The 7,364-nt window shown below is 45.9% G+C and overlaps 1 long non-coding RNA gene across 1 annotated transcript; it reads left to right on the forward strand.

Moving 5' to 3' along the window:
* Window positions 1-431: 431 nt before the first annotated feature.
* On the forward strand, window positions 432-1,692 carry LOC123150193 (uncharacterized). Its single transcript, XR_006474996.1, has 2 exons — window positions 432-761; window positions 1,270-1,692. It is a non-coding gene; the product is annotated as an uncharacterized lncRNA (long non-coding RNA).
* Window positions 1,693-7,364: the final 5,672 nt, after the last annotated feature.

Raw genomic sequence — 7,364 nt, forward strand, 5'->3', positions numbered from 1 at the left:
CCATGCGGAGACCCCGCAGAGCAGCAGTAGGGGTGTTATCTCCACGGAGAGCCCTGAAGCTGGGTAAGATCCACTGGCGTGCATGTCTTCGCCTTATCCCGTTTCTAGGCACCGACGATGTTTTATTGGCTCCCACAATGATAAGCCACCCATTGGCATATGTCGCACCAACCACCCGACACGGCCTGCAATAGAAAACCCCAATAAGCAGGGTAATTAGCTTATCTATAATACCTAAATAGTTCATCCCCACTATGCTATTTCTCTAGACATGCAGCCTATCCACCTCAGCAAACTGCCACATCAGCGATTATTTTCCATTTTAACCAATTTTTATTGACATTTTTATATGCCGCTTCGTTGCTCCGTTTTCCAGACTTAAAGTGCATACCGAAGCCCAATGGTCTCCAAATGCAAACATAAGAAAGAAGCCCAACTGTCTGTCCCCACGCCCACGGCATACCCTTCGTTTCCACCTCCCGACCGTAATGTCAAAACAAAAAACGCAGCAGTCGCACCCGCTGCCGCCCGTGATGGCGAGGGGGCGGCGGCCTGCCCAGGCCGACAGAGGCGCCGCGGCCGTACGAGCTGGTGTTCGCGGAGGCGGAGCTCCGCTCCATGGACTGCAACCTCTCGACGCTCTGCGACAACGTCCAGGCAGAGGGATTCGGCTCTAGCGGCTTCTCCAATGCCGTTGTCAAGGCCATGGGCGTCACCTACCGTCTTCACCGTCTCCTCATCTCCCGCAACACCTATTTTAGGTGGGCTTCCTTCTCGAATATAGATGCGGCGACCGAGTATTTAGGATTCCATATACTGTCAATGCATCAGTACGTCTATTGGGCTGCGCCGTGTGGATGTTTCAGTATGTCTCATCCCCTCCCTTCAGCAAGCAGCACACTATACATGAGGAGATTGACCCCAAAGTCCTAAGTTGGCTATGGTTATCCCATCCTCAAATCCCCAAAAGTATGCAGTTTCCATTTTCCTTTGTCATGTGCATGTCAACAAAAAAGAGATTAGTGTTAGATTCTCATGTACCAGATTCAGTTGTTTGCCTTGAAGTTGTTTATATTTATCAGGAGGAAGAGGTCACTCTTTCCCATCCAAACTTAATTGAGTACAATTTCGAATTTTAATCTTCCCAAGCCTGCGCAGTGAATGATAATGGTTTTTGTGATACATGAGCCAGTACCATCGCTCATCTTGATCTGCTATTTGGATGACAACACTTTGGTGGAATTGTACTTCTCTCCATGTTGTTTGCAGGCAAGCCAATGTTACAGATCCAGCCAGTATAACTTGACTTCAGTGGACATGTACTTCTCTCCGTGTTGTTTGCAGGCAAGGCATTGTTACAGATCTAGCCAAATTAAATTAACATGTTTGTTCTCCTCATATTCCCTATCTAATGGCTGGTTGTACGTGGGATGTGGCTTGGGCAAAATATTATTTTCGTAATTGTTCAACCATTTGAATGTTTATGGCACATGTAATTTTTTGTACACAAGTATCAACTGTATATAGTGTTGATGAAAGTCTGAGGTATGTTCTCCACATTAAAAAATATAGATAAGTTCAATTGAGCTATCTGGATTGATGTCTTTCTTATGTTTACAATATGTATATCATTGTATCATGACCCGTGTAGCTGTATGCCCATGAAATATTTGGTAATAACAGTATTGAGCATCCCTATGTGATCTTAGATATGCCTTTGCAGGTTGTGCTTTACGATATACCAAGTGAGAGATTCGACAAGAACTGGTATTTTCCAATCGGAGAGGTTTCTTCATCATTTTGTGGGAAGTACAACATTTAACATGTGTTTGTCTTAGTTATGTTTCCAACCAGTTTATCATCGAGTAATTTCTATTCCAAAACTGTCGTAGTTTTCCCTTGAAAAAAGAACAATTCTACTTAATCGACAACAGTGGTCATAGGCTAGCATTCAAAGATGTGCTTCCCTTTTAGCTTTTGCCAAATATCTTCAGAATTGTACCGTCACTCACCTGAATAATCTTTTGATCTCCATAGATGCTATGTTTGTCACCATATTTAATCCCAGTCTACTACTCCCTCCTTCCCAAAATAAGTGACTCAACTTTGTATAGCCATTCATTGGCCCATGCTTTGCTGATTGATTCAGATCAAGTCCATTGTTTGCTTGAATTTGTACTGTGAGAAGTTTCGAAAGAAGACAAGTTCTTCTTAACCCATTTCAATTGAAAGTCAACTCCCATAATTCAGAGGGAAAAGGAATAAGTCTTCATCAGTATTGACTATCGAGGCACCGTTCCATACGTCAATCCTCTGATACACTATTGTAGTGCAATTTAGATATATCAAATCATGTTGACACTCAAGAATTGTTAATACAATAAGATCGAATATTGTTATCTATACTCTGGCCGTGCATCCATTAAGACCCTGTCTATTACCAGTGAAGAACCTATTCTCTTTGCTATTAAATTGTAGACCTTGGAAATTTTAGTGCTGATTTGTGCTTCTATTTAGTTGCAATGCTACTTTTAATGACTACCAAGAGATCATGCAGCAACGCGCGGGGTGTCATCTAGTTATTGGTAATACATGTACTAATCAAACTGATATTTCTTATAAATGTCACATCCCTGGTCCTGTTATGCACTAGGCTAGACCTCATGTGAGCATCATGTTTTAATTCAAATGAAATTTGAATTGAGGGATTTTTAAAGCCTCAGAAACCTTCTAAAAATGATCAACATTAAAATCTTCTCAAAGAAGTCCAAGAAAATGTTCCTCTTAGTCTCTGAAAATATTGCAAAGAGGTAAAACTCAAAACAATATTTTTGGTATCTCAGAGTTAATTATTTTGGGCCTTTGAATTAAATAAATAACTATTTGCATTGGATATATATTTGATATATAAATAATATATGTCCAATAATGCTGGAACATTTTATGTGGTTTGGTATATTTTAGTTCTAGCCACATAACTATTTTCAGGATTTTATAAAATGGTTTAGTATTTTACTAAACTAAAACAACACAGAACAAAATAAATAAAAACAACAAAAATAGGAAAAGCAGAGAGGAGAGAAACCTTACCTGGCGCTCACCTGGTAGCCCAGCCGGCCCAGCTCCTGTGCGGCCCAGCCCACCACCGCCGCTTCTCCCCCTGTCGTCTTCCTCCCCCTCGCCCCGAAGCTGCTCGGTGGCGCGCGCCCGAGAGCCCCGGCCACCTCCTGCTTACCTGCTCGCCGCTGGAGGCACCCGAGGGTGCCACGCACTCCCCTCGACCCCCTCTCACTTCTCCCTCGCTCTCTGGACCTCCCTCCCCCTCGCTCCTCTGCTTCCCCCCCCATGACCGAGAGCCGCCGCCGACCTCGCTCGCAACCACCGTGGCCACCAGCCACCCTTCGCCCCTCCGCTGAGCTCAGGAGCTCCGCCTCGACCCCCTCTTCCTCCCCACCAAGCCAAGCCCCTCGGGAAGCTCTGCATCGCCTCCACGCCATCATCTTCGTCCTCGACCGCCGCCGATGGTCGCCGTCGATTCACCGCCGTTCGTGCTTCCCCGAGCTCGCTGACCCTCCCTGCATGATCCCCGTGAGCCCCTGCTTCGTTTCCCCCCTAACCCCATGTCCGATTTCGAGCTCTAGCCGCCCCTCTACCGGAGCCGAGACGCTCCGCCGCACGGGCTCGTCGCCGGCGAAGCCCCGGTGACCATTTGGTCACGGGCGTGCACCCGTTGTGCTTGCCGCGACCCGTAGAGCCCCTCCAGCGCCTCAGCTCCCTCGTTTGTGAGCAGCAGCGCCGAACCCGACCGCACCCGAACTCCGGCCGCCGCTCACGAGCTCGCCGTCGTCGGTACCGGCCACCACCGGCACGGCCACCACCACCGTTCGATGCGCACCAGCAAGGGCTCTCCAACGAGCCCAAGCACGGCCTCGCCCGTGCCCTGTAGCGCGTTTTCGATTCGCGCCGCCGCCTCGGGCCTCGCCGGTGTCATGTCGCCGGTGGGTTTGACCCACTCTGACCACGGCGGGACCCCCCCTGTGTCCATGACAGGTGGGCCCAGCCCTGTTAGCTAATTAGGATTAGCACTAATCGAATTAGTTAAACTAATTACCCCTTTCTGACACTGACAGTGGGCCCCGTGACTATTAATTTGATTAGTTAGAGTTAAATAACTCTGTTAGTCACCTGAGTCACTGACGTGTGGCCCCCACACGTCAGGTTTGACCTGGACCCGCCCTGTTGACCTGATGACGTCAGGGTGAGGTCATGCTGACGCAATATTCCTTTTCTGGAATTTAGTTTATTTTATAATAATCAGGAAATTTCAGAAAATAGCTAAAACTTCAATAAATCATAGAAAATTAACCGTAACTCCAAATGAAATAATTTATATATGAAAAATTATCAGAAAAATTCAAGGAATCCATCTGTACCATTTTCATGCATGTTAGAACAACTTATAGCTGCTGTTTAGCACAAATCAATTAAATGGCATTTGAATAATCACATATGGAGTTGAATTTGAATCTTGTATTCAAACCAACTTCATTTAATCTGTTGCTAGTTGCATTAGCTCAAAACACATTCATTTTGCCATGTCATGATCATGCATCATATTGTGCATTGCATTGATTGTGTTCCCTTCTGTGTTGCCGGTATTTGTCCCCTCTCGATAGACGTGATACCGATGATGTGATCGTTGACACTGATGAAGACTCAATGTTATCTTCAGAAGTGCCAGGCAAGCAAAACCCCCTTGTTCATTCCGATACAATCCTACTCTCTCGCTCCTGCTCTCTTTTACTGCATTAGGACAACAATGATTCATCTGTTACTTGCTGCAGTAGCTGAACCCCTTTATCCTTTGCATGACCTGTCATTCCACAGTAAATAGATGAAACCCACTAGTATGAGTAGGAGTTGTTTGAGCCCTATTGTGCCTACTCATTCATGTTTGTTTGTCATGCCTGCTACTGCTTAGAGTTGAGTCAGGTCTGATTCATCGGGGATGAATCAGAGGTGTGTGAACATGTCCTACTATGTGTGAGCTAAGTGTGTGAACACGATTTGGTAAAAAGTATCGGTGAGAGGCCATGTAGGAGTACATGGTGGGTTGTCTCATTGAAGCCGTCCTCAGGAACTGAGTTCTGTGTTTGTGATCCATGATTCAGCTACTACCATACATTGGGCCCTGAAATATGACCCCGCTCGACTTCTTATTCACCGTAGTCCTCTGTCCAGGAGTTGCAAGTAGTTTCTGGTGTTTGTAGCTTACTGGAGGCCGTGGACAACGCTGACCGTAGGGGTGGGCTGTGATGCGGTAGGTATGTGGCCGGGTAAACCGGGCACCCGTTTGGTGTCACGGAACCCTGTTCACATCGTTTGGGGCTGTGAGCGAAACTCCGGCCGGATCTCCTCATGGATGGAACCCGAATAGGCGATAAACCTGGACTAGAGACTTAGGTGTTTAGGTAGGTCGTGGTCTACACCCACGTCGGCTTTCGCTTGAAGTCTGCCGAGCACATGTCGTGTGCAGACGCTAAGTGGTGGAAACATGTATGAAGAAGTACACCCCTGCAGGGTTAACATCATCTATTCGAATAGCCGTGTCCGCGGTAAAGGACTTCTGGGTTGCTTATATCAGTTCATAGACAAGTGAAAGTGGATACTCTAAAATACGCAAGATAAGCGTGAGTGCTATGGATGGCGTTCTCGTAGGGAGACGGGAGCGGATCCATAGTGGTGTATTGATATGGTGAATATGTGGACTCGTGTGCGCCACCTCAAAAGAGTTGCTTGCAGTCGTAGTTTAGGATAGCCACCGAGTCAAAGCTGGCTTGCTGCAGTTAAACCCCACCATCCCCTTGTTGATAATGATGCATATGTAGTTAGTTCTGATGTAAGTCTTGCTGGGTACATTTGTACTCACGTTTGCCTATTTTATGTTTTTGCAGAGAGACTTCGGTCTCACTAGTAGTTCCACGTGGACTTCGACGTTTAGCTTGTTACCTCAGCTACGGTCTTGTGCCTCGGCAGGATTTGGTAGATAGTCAGGCTTCTCAGCCTTTTTCATTTATAGATGTCTGTACTCAGACATGATAGCTTCCGCTTGTGCTTTGATATGTATGCTCTGAATGTTGGGTCATGAGACCCCTGTTTGTAATATCTCGCTCCTCGGAGCCTATTGATTAAATACTTGAGTTATAGAGTCATGTTGTGATGCCATGTTGTATTTGCACATATCGAGCATATTGTGTGTATGTTATTGAAATGCTTGGTATGTGTGGGATCTGACTATCTAGTTGTTTATTCTTAGTAGCCTCTCTTACCGGGAAATGTCTCCTAGTGTTTCCACTGAGCCATGGTAGCTTGCTACTGCTCCGGAACACTTAGGCTGGCCGGCATGTGTCCTTCTTCGTTCCTATGTCTGTCCCTTCAGGAAAATGTCACGCGATGAATACCAGAGTCCTGTTAGCCCGCTACAGCCCGGTTCACCAGAGTCCTGCTAGCCCAGTGCTACAGCCTGGATTCACTTGCTGATGACCGACACGTTCGATGCTGGGCCATGGATGCCTGTCCCTGTAAGTTTGTGCCACTTTGGGTTTACGACTAGCCATGTCAGCCCGGGCTCCTTATCATATGGATGTAGCGACACTATCATATACGTGTGCCAAAAGGCGCAAACGGTCCCGGGCAAAGGTAAGGCGACACCCGTGGGAATACCGTGTGTGAGGCCGCAAAGTGATATGAGGTGTTACATGCTAGATCGATGTGGCATTGAGTCGGGGTCCTGACAATAAAACACGCCAGATATTTCATATTCGTATAAAAGAAACCATGATTTCATAATCGAATTACATCAGATAGCTTCGACACTCAGTTACGCCATTACACAACAGCACTAAGTTTCACATGCAGCATCAAAAACCTTTGGAAAGTAGCATCATACACGATAAATAGACAGATGAATCTTATCTGGGCAACTTCAGAAGCAGAAGGCAAATATTGAGCCTTCAGTGATGTTGAATGTCCTTGCAACTTTAGGTCAGTGGTTATGGATAATTGCTCGCCCAACCTTCGTCCTCTTCAGCAAGACTTCAATATTGTACTGTAGGTATTGAATGAATACCTTCCTCGCCTCTTGACCATGCAGGTGGTTTGAGAGGTAATCATCGGTGAACTTCTTTGAAAAATATTGAAAACAAAGCTATGCATAAATTGTTGTTGTAAATTTTGAAATGGTGCAAGGGGTAAAAACAAGGTAAAAGAGTTGGTACCATCGATAGTTGACTGATGTCTTCTTCATTGTGCAAAAAAAGATCTTGCTGTTATTCGTTGCAAGTTTCTTCATCCTAACAATCTTT

This window comes from Triticum aestivum, chromosome 7A (assembly GCF_018294505.1).
Source record: "Triticum aestivum cultivar Chinese Spring chromosome 7A, IWGSC CS RefSeq v2.1, whole genome shotgun sequence".
Taxonomy (NCBI): Eukaryota; Viridiplantae; Streptophyta; class Magnoliopsida; order Poales; family Poaceae; genus Triticum; species Triticum aestivum.